Source organism: Hyaena hyaena, unplaced genomic scaffold, assembly GCF_003009895.1.
Source record: "Hyaena hyaena isolate Hyena2069 unplaced genomic scaffold, ASM300989v1 scaffold_276, whole genome shotgun sequence".
Lineage (NCBI taxonomy): Eukaryota > Metazoa > Chordata > Mammalia > Carnivora > Hyaenidae > Hyaena > Hyaena hyaena.
The window spans coordinates 1,504,817-1,518,598 of NW_024080909.1; the positions used below are offsets into that span (position 1 = coordinate 1,504,817).

The 13,782-nt window shown below is 45.8% G+C and overlaps 1 protein-coding gene across 1 annotated transcript in view; it reads left to right on the forward strand.

Moving 5' to 3' along the window:
- Positions 1 to 1,043: 1,043 nt before the first annotated feature.
- Positions 1,044 to 13,782, forward strand: part of PROSER2 (proline and serine rich 2) — a 45,587-nt gene continuing 32,848 nt past the window's right edge. Inside the window, exon 1 of the mRNA XM_039245995.1 lies at positions 1,044 to 1,140. The gene's annotated coding sequence lies outside the window, so the exon portion shown is untranslated. The remainder of the gene's footprint in view (positions 1,141 to 13,782) is intronic.

A 13,782-nucleotide genomic window follows, 5' to 3' on the forward strand; every position in this document is an offset into this window, starting at 1 on the left:
GCCCGTGACTCAGTCAACTCCGTGCAGCCTGGCCTCTGCCTTCCCCGGTTCTCTGTAAAATGGGGGTGCACACACCTAGCACCTCGGAACGCAGGTTTCAGTATGCCTGCCGGCCGGGGGTACAACCGACCCCGCAACTAATAAAGCCGCGGAACCCTCGCGCGCTCCCCCCCTCGAGAGCGGCGCCGCGCGGTAGAGGCGCTGGTCACGGTCGCTCACAGGCGCGTAACGACCGCTGCACGGCCGGCCAGTCACCCCAGTGCGTATTTCCACAGCCGCTGAGAAGGAGGCAGCACCGCGCAACGGGGTCAGGGGCCCCGGGAGGAGTTTCTTAGCCTCTCTGCACCTCAGTCTTCCCTCGGGGCAAAAAGGGGCACCGAAATCAGGGTCTTGTACTATAAAGATCGCCTGCAATAACGTGTACGTGAAATGCCTCCTCCGAGCGTAATAAAGAGTCCGTCTTTGGGAGTTATTATCTCAAGTAATATGACCTCTCAGAGCTGACGACGATGCGGGCGGGAAGGAAGCCCCGTCTCCGTTGGAGCTCCAGACGCAAACCCCTATGGCTCTTCACGGCGGGTGTAACTCGAAGGTGGCGCTGTGGGGGGGGGGTCCCCAATTCAGACCTGGCGCGGAGAGCGAGGACCCCCTTCGAGAGGCGGCCGCTGGGCAGCTCCGGCGCGGGGACCTGTCCCTTTAAATGCCCCGGGCGCGCGCTGGGTGTTTTGGGGGGCTGAGCCCCCGCGGGGAGCGCGCGGCGGGGCGGTGCAGCGCGCAGGAGCGAGCGCGCGGCGTGTGGGGGAGGAGGGAGCGCGGGGCGGGGGTGCGAGGGCGTGGCCGGCGTGTCAGCGTGCTGTGGGGAGCGCGCGGCCGCCGAGCGAGCGCCGGGCGGGGGCGGGAGCGCGCGGCGGGGCGGCCTGGGACTGACGGCGAGAGCGCGGCCGGCGTGTCAGCGTGCTGTGGGGAGCGCGCGGCCGCCGTGCGAGCGCCGGGCGGGGGCGGGAGCGCGCGGCGGGGCGGCCTGGGACTGACGGCGAGGCGCGCGCGCGGGCTGGCCCGGGAGCAGGCGGCGCGAGGGCTCCGCGTCGCGGTCCGGTCCGGGTGGGCACCTGCGGTCCCCGGGGCGGGAGCTCCTTCCAGGTGAGTTCGGACTTGGAGATCCCCGACTGGGTCAGAAGTTGGGAGGGTGCCCTGGCAGCCGGTGACCTCGCCTGGCACGTCGGTGAGCGGGGCGCCGTTTGGAGTCTGTAGAGGGAGGCTTGGGCTCGGGTGGGTTTCAGATAGACAAAGGTGACCCCCCTTTTTTGTGGCCCGGCGCTCTGCGCTTCCCACGCCGCCCCGCCGGTGCCCGAGTTGCGTGGATCTCTCCTTGCGCGCTACTCCCCTCCGCCTCGTTTGCCCCGACTCCTGGAAGTTAGGAAAGACGCGCAACCCGAGGGACCGTGGTCGACCCGGTGCCCCCTTTGGGATTTTAGGGATTCGCGTGCGCCCTAGGTTCGGGAGGTGAGGAGAACGAGGCTGTTTTCGGCTCCGAGGATGTCCTGTTCGGGGGGTGCAAGGTGTCCGAGGCACGTGTTTAACTTTGGGCGCGGAGCGGTTACGAGTTGTCCCTGACACCCTTCCTCTGTCCCCACGGCCCTTCCCCGGAGTCGTTCCAGACTCGTCGCCTGCCTTGCCGCCCCGGTCCTCGAACTCCCGGGAGCTCTACTCCTTGTGGCTGCGGAGAGGAGGCTGGGAGGCTAATATTGACACAGGTAGCCAAAGCCATCTGTTAAACTCGGGTCCTGTGCGAAGTGACCGGTAGATTCTTGTTCCCACCCTCACCCCACCCCCACCCCCGCTCTCCAGCCTCGGATCACCAGCAGGTAACTGAATCGAGTGGGAATGCGTAGAATCTGCAGTTAATTCGGGGCCGGAAGGGATTAAAAAAGGAGAAGAAAATGTGGCCAATGTGATGCAATTTAACAAAAGGCAATACAATAAACTCCAGTATTTCTCCAAGGCTTTTTAAGTTTCCCAGTATTGTTTTACGGAGTCTAAATTTAAGCTTTTTTTTTTTAAACTGCAGGAACTAACCTCAGAAAACTCTTAACTCTTTGCCAGGCAGGATAGTTGGTACAGAGCAGAAAACTTGAAAGTAATATTTTGTGACTCCCTCCCTGCCACAGAATAAAACAAACGTTCAGGTCTGTTGCAGGAAGACTGTGGGAAGAAAGTTACTTCTGACAACTAATTTTAATGGAGAACATTTTTCTTTTAATCTGTGTTTCTGAAAAATACAGAAATACCAAGCCAGGTGTAAGTGTGAACTTGCGAAAGATGCTCACAGAAGAGATGTTTATTAAAGATACTTTTCTACTGTATTTTTCTAAAGCACTGCATACTTAGGGCTCTAGCATGCACTAAAAAGTTAGCCCTCGGAGTTCCATGTCTGAATGTTACAGATTGTTTTTCTAGGTGGAGGAGGTATTTTCGTTCATGAGGCCAATGTGGAAATACAAACAAATGCCCTATTTACTTGGGATTGGGTGGGAAGGACGGAAGTTGTCTGAAATCTCTCTTGCCAAACTTGACAGCGTATGTATGGAATCTTGTGTATTTTCTTGCCCAGACCAATAATAGCCACTTTTAAGTGACTGGATAGATTCATTGGTAGCAGCGTTTCAACTGAGCTTTTCTTTGGAAATTTTGGATACTATCTAAAAGCAACACGTTTTCTCCATTACTAAAAATCAGGAAGCCAAAATTAGAGTAATATTGACTAGTGATAATTTAGAGAAGGCTGAAAAGATGTGAGATGCTTTTAAAGAGATCGGAGTGTGTCAGACTCTGTGACAGTGCTGCTTTGCCTACTTGGGTGCAGGGGCTGAGTGCTCATTAATTCATGCAGTGATATTTGGAGACTGACCACATGTACCATGCTGAGTTCTGAGTTCATCTTTGGGCACACAGGCATATCTAGATAACAGCCATATGGCCCAGACTGATTAAAATCAGATCAAGTAAGCCTTCTTCAGGAGCTGAAGATACACCTGGCCCTGATTCCAAAGTTCTCAGACACCTAAGGAGCCTATAGTTGGCACCCTGTGTTGATTCTAAAGATCATCTCAAATAACTAACTGCATGAGGTAGAGTGGAGCCTTGAAGCCCGAAGGAAGGGAAGTGAAAGGCTTGAGTGGAGCAGAGCTGAGAACAGGGGAGACTCTGGAGCACAAGTTCAGGTGTACCTTATCTCCACCGTTGTGGGACAGCCGCCAGGGGCATGGAGGCCATACGGGGGGGTAGGTGCCAGGGAATCCTAGGAGCATCCCAGAACTTGAGCCCTTTGCTTTGCCGAAGGGCAGCATTGCATTTCAGTTTCCATTGCCCTTTCTGGTGGTGGTGCTGGTGGCTTCCTAGCTGCCTGCATGCTCTGAGGCCGGGCCCTGCCGCTCTGCCTCTGAGACGCTGCAGCACACCCCTCTTGAACCCTGAAGGGCATCTGCTGGCCATTGCAGAAAAGCCTCTGTCCACACTGGCATAGTGGGGTTAATAGAGTGGACTCACTAGTAGTAAGTAGCCTCTGACTGTGGAGAGCTGCAGTGAGGCTCCACCTCTCAGTAATGCCCTTTTCCTTCTTATAGACTTCGCAGCATTAATAGTGAAACCTATTTTAAGAAAGTAGGTGCTGGGTTTATAATCCATGTGGTCAGGATTCAAGGTAAAGGAATGTGGAGGGCAGAACATTTCCACCTTGTTGGAGAGAGCTGTGATAGTGCTTTATGAATGCAGATCTTAAGACTGGGTAGTTCCAGAAATCGTAGCACTATGAAGACTTGAATTTCTTTATTTCTTAGATTGTAGTAAAAAATATATATATACATATGTATGTGTATATATATAAAATCAAGTTTATCATTTTAAAGTGTACAGATTAGTGGCATTGAGTACATTCACATTCGATGTGTTTGAGAAGACTGTGTTTTCTTTCATTTGTTTTCTGCAGACGGCACGTGGGCGGCTCAGTTGAATAAGCATCTGACTCTTGATTTTGGCTCAGATCATGATCTTGTGGTTCGTGAGTTTGAGCCGCATGTCAGGCTCTGTGCTGACAACGCAGAGCCTGCTTGGGATTCTGTCTCCCTCTCTCTCTGCCTCTCTCTCTCTCTCAAGAATAAATAAACATTTATAAAAATGTTTTCTATAGAGATCTACAGATATCCACTAAATGAACCTTATTAATTGAATTATTCCTCACTAACTTTGTGTCCACTGAATGTATCAACGATTGAGAGAAGTACAGGAGGTCCCCGACTTAATGATTTTTAGACTTTACAATGGTGCAGAAGTGATACACATTCAGTAGAAACCATACGTGGTATTTGGAATTTGAATCTTGTCCTAGACTAGGGACCTGTGGTCAGTCCTCTCCCAGATGCTGGGTGGCTCCCAGGCAGCCAGCGATCGAGGGCAGACAGCCCGTCCACTGACAGCCATTCTGACCCATCCTGCCATTCTGTTCTTCGATTACAGTATTTAGTATGTTGCATGAGATACTCAGCACTTCATTATCAAATAGGCTTTGTAGTAGAGGATCTTTGCCCAACTATAGGCTCATACGAGTATTCTGAGTACTTTTAAGGTAGGCTCTGTTCAGTAGGTTCTGTGTATTAAATGCATTTTCAGCTTAAAATATTTTCAACCTAATATGGGTTTATTGAGATAGAACCTTATCATAAGTCAGGGAAGATCTGTATATTGAGAAATACCACTGTAATGGGGGATTTGTCAGTAACTCCATATATATTTTTAAATATTTCTTTATTTCTTGAGAGAGAGAGAAAGAGAGAGAGAGAGTGGGGGCAGAGAGGCTCCAGGCTCCAGGCTCTGAGCTGTCAGCAGAGTCCAACGCGGGGTTCGAACCAACAGATGCCCAAGAGCATGACCTGAGCTGAAGTCGGGCGTTTGACTGAGCCACCCAGGCGCCCTTAATATCCACTTTGTATTTTAAGCTAGAAAATATTCTGAGGCTTCATGCATACAACTTTATATGTTAGTATCTAACAATGTGCATTTATAAGTTTATATTGGTAGACAGTATCTAATAGGAATTGAACTTTTTACTATTACATAGTTCTCTTCATCATTAATGAGGATTTTGCCTTAAAATCCATTTTGCCTGACGTAACATAGCCAGAAGTGATCTTCTCATTGCTGCTGTTCTGAATATTGGCTTGATGTATCTTTTCTCATCCTTTTTATTTTCTTTTAAATGTCTTTGCTGACGTATAGTAAACTGCACATACTTCAAGTGTGAAAAAGAAAAAAGTACATTCACAGTGTTGTACAACCATTACCACTATCTAGTTCCAGAACTTTTTCATCACCCTGAAAGGAAACTCCATTCCCATTAAGCAGTCACTCTTCATTTCCTCCCGACTCCATTCCCTGGCAATCACTAATCTTCTTCCCCTGTTCTGGATATTTCATATAAACGGAATCGTACAGTATGTGGTCTTTTGTGGCTGGCGTCTTTTACTTAGCAATGTTTTTGAGATTCATCCATGTGATAGCATGCATTTCTACTTCATCCTTTTTATTTTTTATTTATTTATTTTGAGGCATAGAGTGTGAGTGAGGGAGGGGCAGAAAGAGAGGGAGACACAGAATCAGGCTCCAGGCTCTGAGCCATCAGCACAGAGCCTGATGCAGGGCTCGAACCCACAAACCGTGAGATCATGACCAGATCCGAAGTTGGACAGCCAACTCACTAAGCCACCCAGGCGCCCCTCACTTCATCCCTTTGTTTTTAAGTGGCTGAATCAGATTTCATTGGAGAGACCACAATTTGTTGATCCATTCATCAGTTCGTAGACATTTGGGTTGTTTCCACCTTTTGGCTATTGTGAGTAGTGCTGCGATGAATATTTGTTTACTACTAGTTTGTGTTTGAACACTTGTTTTAACTTTTGGGGGGTCTGTACCTAAGAGTGAAATTCCTGAGTAATATAGTAATTCTACGTGTAACCTATCAAGGAATCACCAGACCATTCTCCATGGCAGCTGCACTGTTTTATATTCTCACCAGCAACACATGAGGATTCAAGTCCTCCACATCCTGCCAACACTTGTCATTGTGTGTGTGTGTGTGTGTATATGCATGTGTTTAAATTGCCATCCTTGTGGGCATGAAGTGGTAGCTCACTGTGGTTTTGATTTACATTTCCCTAATGACTAATAGTGTTGAACAACTTTTCATGTGCTTGTTAGACACTTGTAGGTCTTCTTTGGAGATATAGCTATTCAAGGACTTGATTGTCTTCTGTGTTAGCTTTTATATTGCCAAAATCTTGCATGTGAGTGGACGTAGTTTTTTTTTTAAGTTTATTTATTTATTTTGAGGGAGAGAGAGCATGCAAGTCACGGTAGGAGCAGAGAGAGAAGAAGAGAGAGAATCCTAAGCAGGAAGAGAGAGAATCCTAAGCAGGCTCTGCACTAAGAGACGCAGGGCTCGAACCCACAAATCTTGAGATCGTGACCTGAGCCAAAACCGAGTCAGATTCTTAACCAACTGAGCCACCCAGGTGCCCCAGTGTAGTTATTTTTATAGGCCTTGGTTTGTGTGTTACGTTCCTTCTCAGACTTTCATTCTGTTGTTTTGGGGTTTTTTTCCCCCAGCTTCCTTTTTCAGGCTTCTGCTGCTCCTCCTAGGAGACTAATGTTCTGACTGGCACTTTGAAATACTTAATATTCTGCCCATTTTAGTTATTGTTCCAAAGGCCTCAGGTGTTCCTTTGTTCATTCAGCAATATTTGTAGCCTGACCACCTGCACTGTGCTGTGCCCTCAGCCAGTCACTGGGTATACAAACCTACCAGTCCTCGTATGCTTCTCTTTCTGATGTCTGCAGATACACTTGTTGGTTTGTTGTTTTAATTAACAGATTAATAGAGCCTGACATAGGGGAAAAGAGCAATGCTCGGCTGGAAGTGAGGGAGTCTGCCTAATATTTTATAGGGTTCCCCACTTTGCATTTCTGGAACTTGGTTTGCTGGTCTGTGAAATTTGGGGTAGCACTAAACGACTTCTCAGGCCCCTCAGACCTTGAAACTGAAGATGGTAAATTAAGGATTCATGATGGCTTTTTTTTTTACAAACCTAATTCTGTGGATGTACTTAAAATAGTTTATGTTGCCCAATTTTACTTAAGGAAATTATCTTGTGTGGGGGAAAAAAGATGCATGTGTTCTTTTACGCTGGACTCTATATACACAGGCGAGTTTGGCCAATTGCCTCCTTCCAAAATGGTGCACTTGGTATTTTTTCCTGTAAGGATTCAGAACGTTTGAGGAGGTTTAGCGAGCATTTAAGTTCCTACCATGGCAGGCACAACTGGGAATATAGAGATGGATAAGGAGTGGTCCTTGCCTTTGAGAAATCCATGATCTAATAAAGGAGGTAGGATAAATGTCCACAGGAAGCCGTAGCAGAGGCCCACTGCTCTCTTTTGGGAGCGGAGTTGCAGAGCTGCTCTTTCTTTCAGGGCATCAGAATGTCTGTTGGAGGCTGTAATGGTGGGGCTGGGCCAACAAGGGGAGGCTACTGGGAAATCAGAATGGTCGAAATGTGGTTTTGGTCATCATGCTGAGGAGCTTAGCCTGGTGTCTGGGGCCATGAACCATGGAAGGTTTATGGGTTGGGTTATGACAATAGGTCCTGTCTTCTGGCTCTACTGTGGAGTAGACGTCTGTATACCCAGGGAGTAACTTGACATTGAATGGGATGTTCAGGGTTGAGGAAGGGAGGGTAGAGATACGAGATATGGGGCGCCTGGGTGGCTCAGTCAGTTAAGCGTCCGACTTCGGCTCAGGTCATGATCTCATGGTTCGTGGGTTCAAGCCCCACATCGGGCTCTGTGCTGACAGCCAGCTCAGAATCTGAAGCCTGTTTCAGATTCTGTGTCTCCCTCTCTCTCTGACCCTCCCCTGCTCACGCTGTCTCTCTCTCTCTCTCTCAGAAATAAATAAAACATTCAAAAAGAAGAAAGAGATACGAGATAAGATGGTACAGACAAGGGGTAGCTCCAAATATGTCAAATCTTGAATAGATGTTTTGGCGCAAGAAGAGTTGAAAAGAAAACAATTATTCCAGAGCAGAGAACGAAGGACCTGGACACAGCTCCTTCTGACTTGCCAAATCAACTTAAGGGTTTTGGACCTTTAGTTTCCTCATATGTTAAATTGCCCTCCATGTACCCTAGATAACCAGTGACTTTGTTGACCGAGCTCCTGCGAGTGTAGGCAACTTCACTTTCTGCATCAGATGTCCCTACAATGTATGTGTGGTGAACATGCTGTGTAGTAGACATTCTTTCCCCTGCGGTCTCCTGTTGTGATTTTAGAGGTGCCTTCAGAGGAAGAACATTTTAGTATCAACGTGGAGTAAAAGCATACTTACACTACAATTTCATTTTAAGGAATATTTTTTTCCAATGGCTAGTTATCAGTTCTCTTCCAAGAACATTAGGTGAACCATGTAAAATTACCAATATTCAGCTATTTTTGACCTACACAAATGGCAATGTCCTGTGATTGAATTTGATAATAGTGGGCTGGTTAGACCCATCCCTTTTCAACCCTTGTAAGAATGCAGTCAGTGAACTTGGAAAACTCATGTAAAAACAGTATATTTAAATATTGTTTATTTCTTAGCTAATTCCCATGTTATTGGGATGTTTGTTCTCACAGAAGGTGTTCCCAGGAGGTGTGGAAGAAGGGAGCCTCTATCTATGTATCCACAGCAGCAGGGCTGGCTAGCAAAGAGGTCTTGGAAGAGGGGGTTAAATGTGTGAGGCAGTGGGTGGGTTGACCCAGCGGGATGTCTTGTGTGAGCTTTGGCCCCCACTGGCTTGGATTTAAATCTGTTGACCATGAGATAAGATTATGTCAATCAGTTCCCTTCTTCCAGTCTAACCAGGTGTTATAAACACCAGTGCTCCGTGAATGTGCACTACCTGGGCTTTATTTTTGTTGTGAGGATGAAAGAAACATTCAACTAAGAATTTTGAGTTTCTCAGAAAAAAATAGCATTATATAATAATAAGACATAATTATTACTTCTAAGTAAGAAGTATGACATTTTATCTCACCATTGTAGCATGCAGTGGGTGTTCTGGTAATGTTTACTGAATAAATTCAGAAAAAGCACACAAACTTGTTTAACAAAAGTAAAAGTTAAATGGGGATTTTCTTATCTTTTACAAAATTTGTTTAAGGGGAGCCTGGGTGACTCAGTCGGCTAAGCATCTAACTCTTGGTTTCGGCTCAGGTCATGATCTCACGGTTCATGGGATCGAGCCTGGCACTGGGCTCTGTGCTGACAGTGTGGAGCCTGGTCAGGATTCTCTCTCTCTCCCTCTCTCTCTGTGCCTTCTCCCCATCCCCCTCCTCTCTCTCAAAAACAAAACAAAAAATTAAAATATAAAAAAATTTTTTAAATTTGTTTAAGAATACAGAAATGCAATGAGCATATAGAATGTCAGATTTTTTGATGAGCTAAGAATAAGAATATAACTAGATCTGGCTCTTGTTGATGTTTTTCTGTTTACTTCCTCATGTTGTGCGGGTCATTCCTTTTGGTTACAAGGAAACTCTTCTGAAATCTAGTCAAAGTCGTTTTCATTTTTTTAAATGTTTATTTATTTTTTGAGAGAGAGATAGAGACAGAATGTAAGCCGGGGAGGGGCAGAGAGAGAGGGAGACACAGAATCAGAAGTAGGCTCCAGGCCCTGAGCTGTCAGCACAGAACCTGATGCGGGGCTGGAACCCATAAACCATGAGATCATGACCTGAGCCGAAGTTGGAAGGCTTAACCGACTGAGCCACCCAGGCGCCCCGTCAAAGTTGTTTTCAGATGAGGTTTTACTTGAGGAAAATCTAATTTCCACATCTTGGGATAGGAAACGGATGGTAGGAGGCCCTCAGGGCCTATTAACCCAGCCTAGCTAGGGGAGGCCTCTACCCTGAACTTGTTTGTTTAAATGTAGGCGCATCAATTACTCTCATGTGCTGCGTGTCCTCAGTAAGTTGCCGTCTCCTATAAAGAGCTGAAACAATTCACAGTTGAGACAGTCTGAAATGAATCTTGTTGTTCGACATGGTTTAGACAAGAGTTTTTCAAAAGAAAAAAAAAATCTAAATGAAAGCATGGTAATTGTTGAGAAGTAAAATTACCAGCCTTTAAAATGTGTAATTGTAGGGGCGCCTGGGTGGCTTAGTCGGTTAAGCGTCCAACTTTCGCTTAGGTCATGATCTCGTGGTTCGTGGGTTCAAGCCCCGCGTCGGCCTCTGTGCTGACTGCCGGCTCAGAGCCTGGAGCCTGTTTCAGTCTGTGACTCCCTCTCTCTCTGACCCTCCCATGCTCACGCTGTCTCTCTCTCTCTCTCTCCTAGAAATAAATAAAACATTAAAAATTTTTAAAAAATAAAAATAAAAAAATAAAATGTGTAATTGTATTTAATACCCTTGAGTACCAGTTAGAGTTTAAGGTCCTAAATTCTTACAGAAGATGTTGCAGTAGTAAGAGAGAAAAAAACCAACTCAGAGGAAAAGCAAAAATCACATGGAAAAGATGCTAAACCCTTGACTGCGTCAACATTTTAAAATTCCAGAACAAAACTAAGTCTCTACCACCAGCACCAGCCAGCTTCTACCTGAGGAGGGTTTTCCTTTGATCTTCAGGGCTGGGGGCCAGTCCCAGTTGGCCTGCTGGCTTACGGAGTGTGTTTTGGAAGCTTTCTGGTCTTTCCAAGGTTTTTGTTTTCGGGACATTGAGAAAAAGCATCTACTAAAGAATAGTTACTATGTATTTATTGTTACTTCAGCTGTTTATTTGTTAGGGGCTTATTTTTTAAGTTAATTTTGGGTGTGGATCACACCTACAGATGTACACATGCATGCATTTATCCTGATATTTATTACATGTTAATACTGGGAAGCATTACTGGTTAGGTGAGTCTAATGTATTTGTTGGCACCAACTTTTTAGCAGATCATAATTCGTGAGGCTAAGTGAAGCATCTCCTCTATGGCTGTATTTAAAGCTACTTCCACTGTGCTCTTCATTTGCCCTTGACTGAAATATATATGAAATATACAGGTTGAAAGAAAGTACCTTCTCCTAAATTTGGCTGCTGTGGTCTATGGATATAATAGAAAGATGAAGAACGGTCATAACAACCAAGTTACCATTTTTTTTAAATGTTTATTTATTTTTGAGAGAGGCAGAGAGAGGGAGACACAGAATCTTAAGGAGGCTCCAGGCTCCAAGCTGTCAGCACAGAGCCCCATGCGGGGCTTGAACCCACCAACAGCCAGATCATGACCTGAGCCAAAATCAGAGGCTTTATTAACTGACTGATCCACCCAGGTGCCCCTGAAGTTACCATGTTTGAAACGACTCCTAAGTGTTTAAGCTTTTCTTTTCTTTTCAGATTGTATTTTTAAGTAAACTCTGTACCCAACATGGGACTTGAACCCACAACCCCAAGATCAGGAGTTGCACACTCCACTTCCTGAGCCTAGTGCCCCTAAGCTTTTCTTTTAGATCAAAGGTCTGTTTTAAGGATACTCTAATTTAAAAAAAAAATAAGATAGTTTTAAAATACAAATTTTGTTAAGGACTGGATAGGAAGTCTCTGTTTTGTGGCAGCTGTTTTCCAAAGTCCTGTGGTTATACTGAAAAAGAGAGCGAGCGAGAGATCTTCGCTCACAAGGCCCAGCAGTCTAATTGAAGAAAAAAGAATTCCCTGCCCAGTGAAACTTGATGTGATCTGATGCATCAGAGTGACAAAGATATAGCATGATGTTGTCCACGAGAGGTGAAATATAAGCAGTAGGTCCTGAGGGAGCCGGTGGAGAGGTCAGTGACGAGCAGCGACAGGAAGCAGGGGTTGGGAAGGTGTGTTTGAGGTTTTGAGCGAGGCTTTGGAGGAGAGCCACAGGCGAGCCAGTCAAAACCCGGCTCGGAAACCGCACAGAGCATTAAGCAGCCCAGGCCGATCAAATGTTTCTATTGTGGAAAACAGGGTGGAAGAGACCAGGTCAGGCCGGGGTCTGGTGACACTGAAAGCCCCCTGTTCTTGCAGATGGGTGGTCTCTTGGCGGTCCGGACTGGGAAGCCAACCCCGTGTGAGCTCCGCCAGGCCTGTGGTGGGAGAAGTACTCCTGGAGTTTAGAAGGGTTATTTCAGCCCTTACAATTCACTGGTGAACGCTCTACTGAGGATTTTAATTTTAAAAAGGATTTTGAGAGTAGGAAACTCGGGATTTTAATTTTAACAAGGATTTTGAGAGTAGAAAACTCAGGAAGATGTGCAGGACCAACAGCTTTTTTCCCTCTCTCGGAACAGCGTCTGCACAGGCCGGGATACCCGCCGTGAAGTCATCTTTGGGGAGTCAGTCTGGTACATTGTTTTTAGGGGAGAAATGAAATGGTTCATTTAGTCTAAGAATTTTTGTTAAAACCCTAGTTAAGTTGAATAATAGAAAGGAGAATATCCATATTCAGTTTCCTTCTCACTTATGATTGGGTTCATAAAACCATAGGAGGGGTGCCTGGGTGGTTCAGTCGGTGGACTGTGCAACTCTTGATTCCGGGGCTATAAGTTTGAGCCCCGCATTGGGTGTAGAGATTACTTAAAAATAAAATCTTAAAAAAAAAAAGTAAAAGGGGTGTCTGAGTGGCTCAGTCAGTTAAGTCTCTGACTCTTGTTTTGTGCTCAGGTCATGATCTCATGCACAGTTCACGGGATCAGGCCCTGAGCTGGGTTCTGCACTGACAGCGTGGGGCCTGCTTGGGATTCCCTCTCTCTCTCTCTCTCTCTCTCTCTCTCTCTCTCTCTCTGCCCCTCACCTGTGCTTATTCTCTTTCTCTTTGAAAATAAACTTAGAAAAAATAAAGAGTTGGTATCATTCATAGTTTCATCTTCTAGTTAGTTTCTTGTTATAAATAACTTATTTTTAACACACACTAAGTAGGAGTTAAGGCAGGACCAGATAGAAATTATAGGACTCTTGCCTTTTTTGTTCGGGTAAATCGGAGCTAAGTGCCTATCACGTGCTTTTGTGTTCAGATGAATGGATGTTGTGGAGAGCTACTAGCATTAAGGCCAACAATGGCTATTTTGTGTTTACTGAGTGTTTCATCTAGCAATGTGTACATTCCAGCAAAAATGGCTGTTCTCTTTATTTTCACCCACTGCTTAACCATATGAAAAAGCCCATTCATGATAATGAGCTGTGGTGACTCAGAAACAGTTACGACTATGAAACTCGTTTTTAATGTTCTTGAAGGTCAGACCCTCTCCCCGTACCTTTGAAAACGGCTTTGCTTTTTAAATCATCATATTGAGATTTCTCAGGACAGAGCTTTAAAGATCATTCCTTTCCTAAGATTTTTTTTCTACATTTTGGAACAAGTCTTGACAGAATTGCTGTCAATAGAAGTAGAGGGACTGAGCTGACAGACAGTCTGAGAGTGGTCCTGGCCGTTATTCATAACCTGACCCTCCCTCCTGTACAACCAGATGTGGGAAGGGGGCTGTTTCTAGGATTATTTCTACCCCTTTCCCAGCTAAGCTGTGCTTCTGCTACCTGAGTCTTAGCCCTGTTGGGTAACGGTAGTATCTAGACAAAGCGTGAGGGTCTGTGAACTACAGGCCCATGGGGTTCAGCATCTGAGGACCCAATCTGGTTCTTTTCTCTCATAAAGAGTTTACCTTGGCAAAGAGTGGGAGCAGTTCTCTTT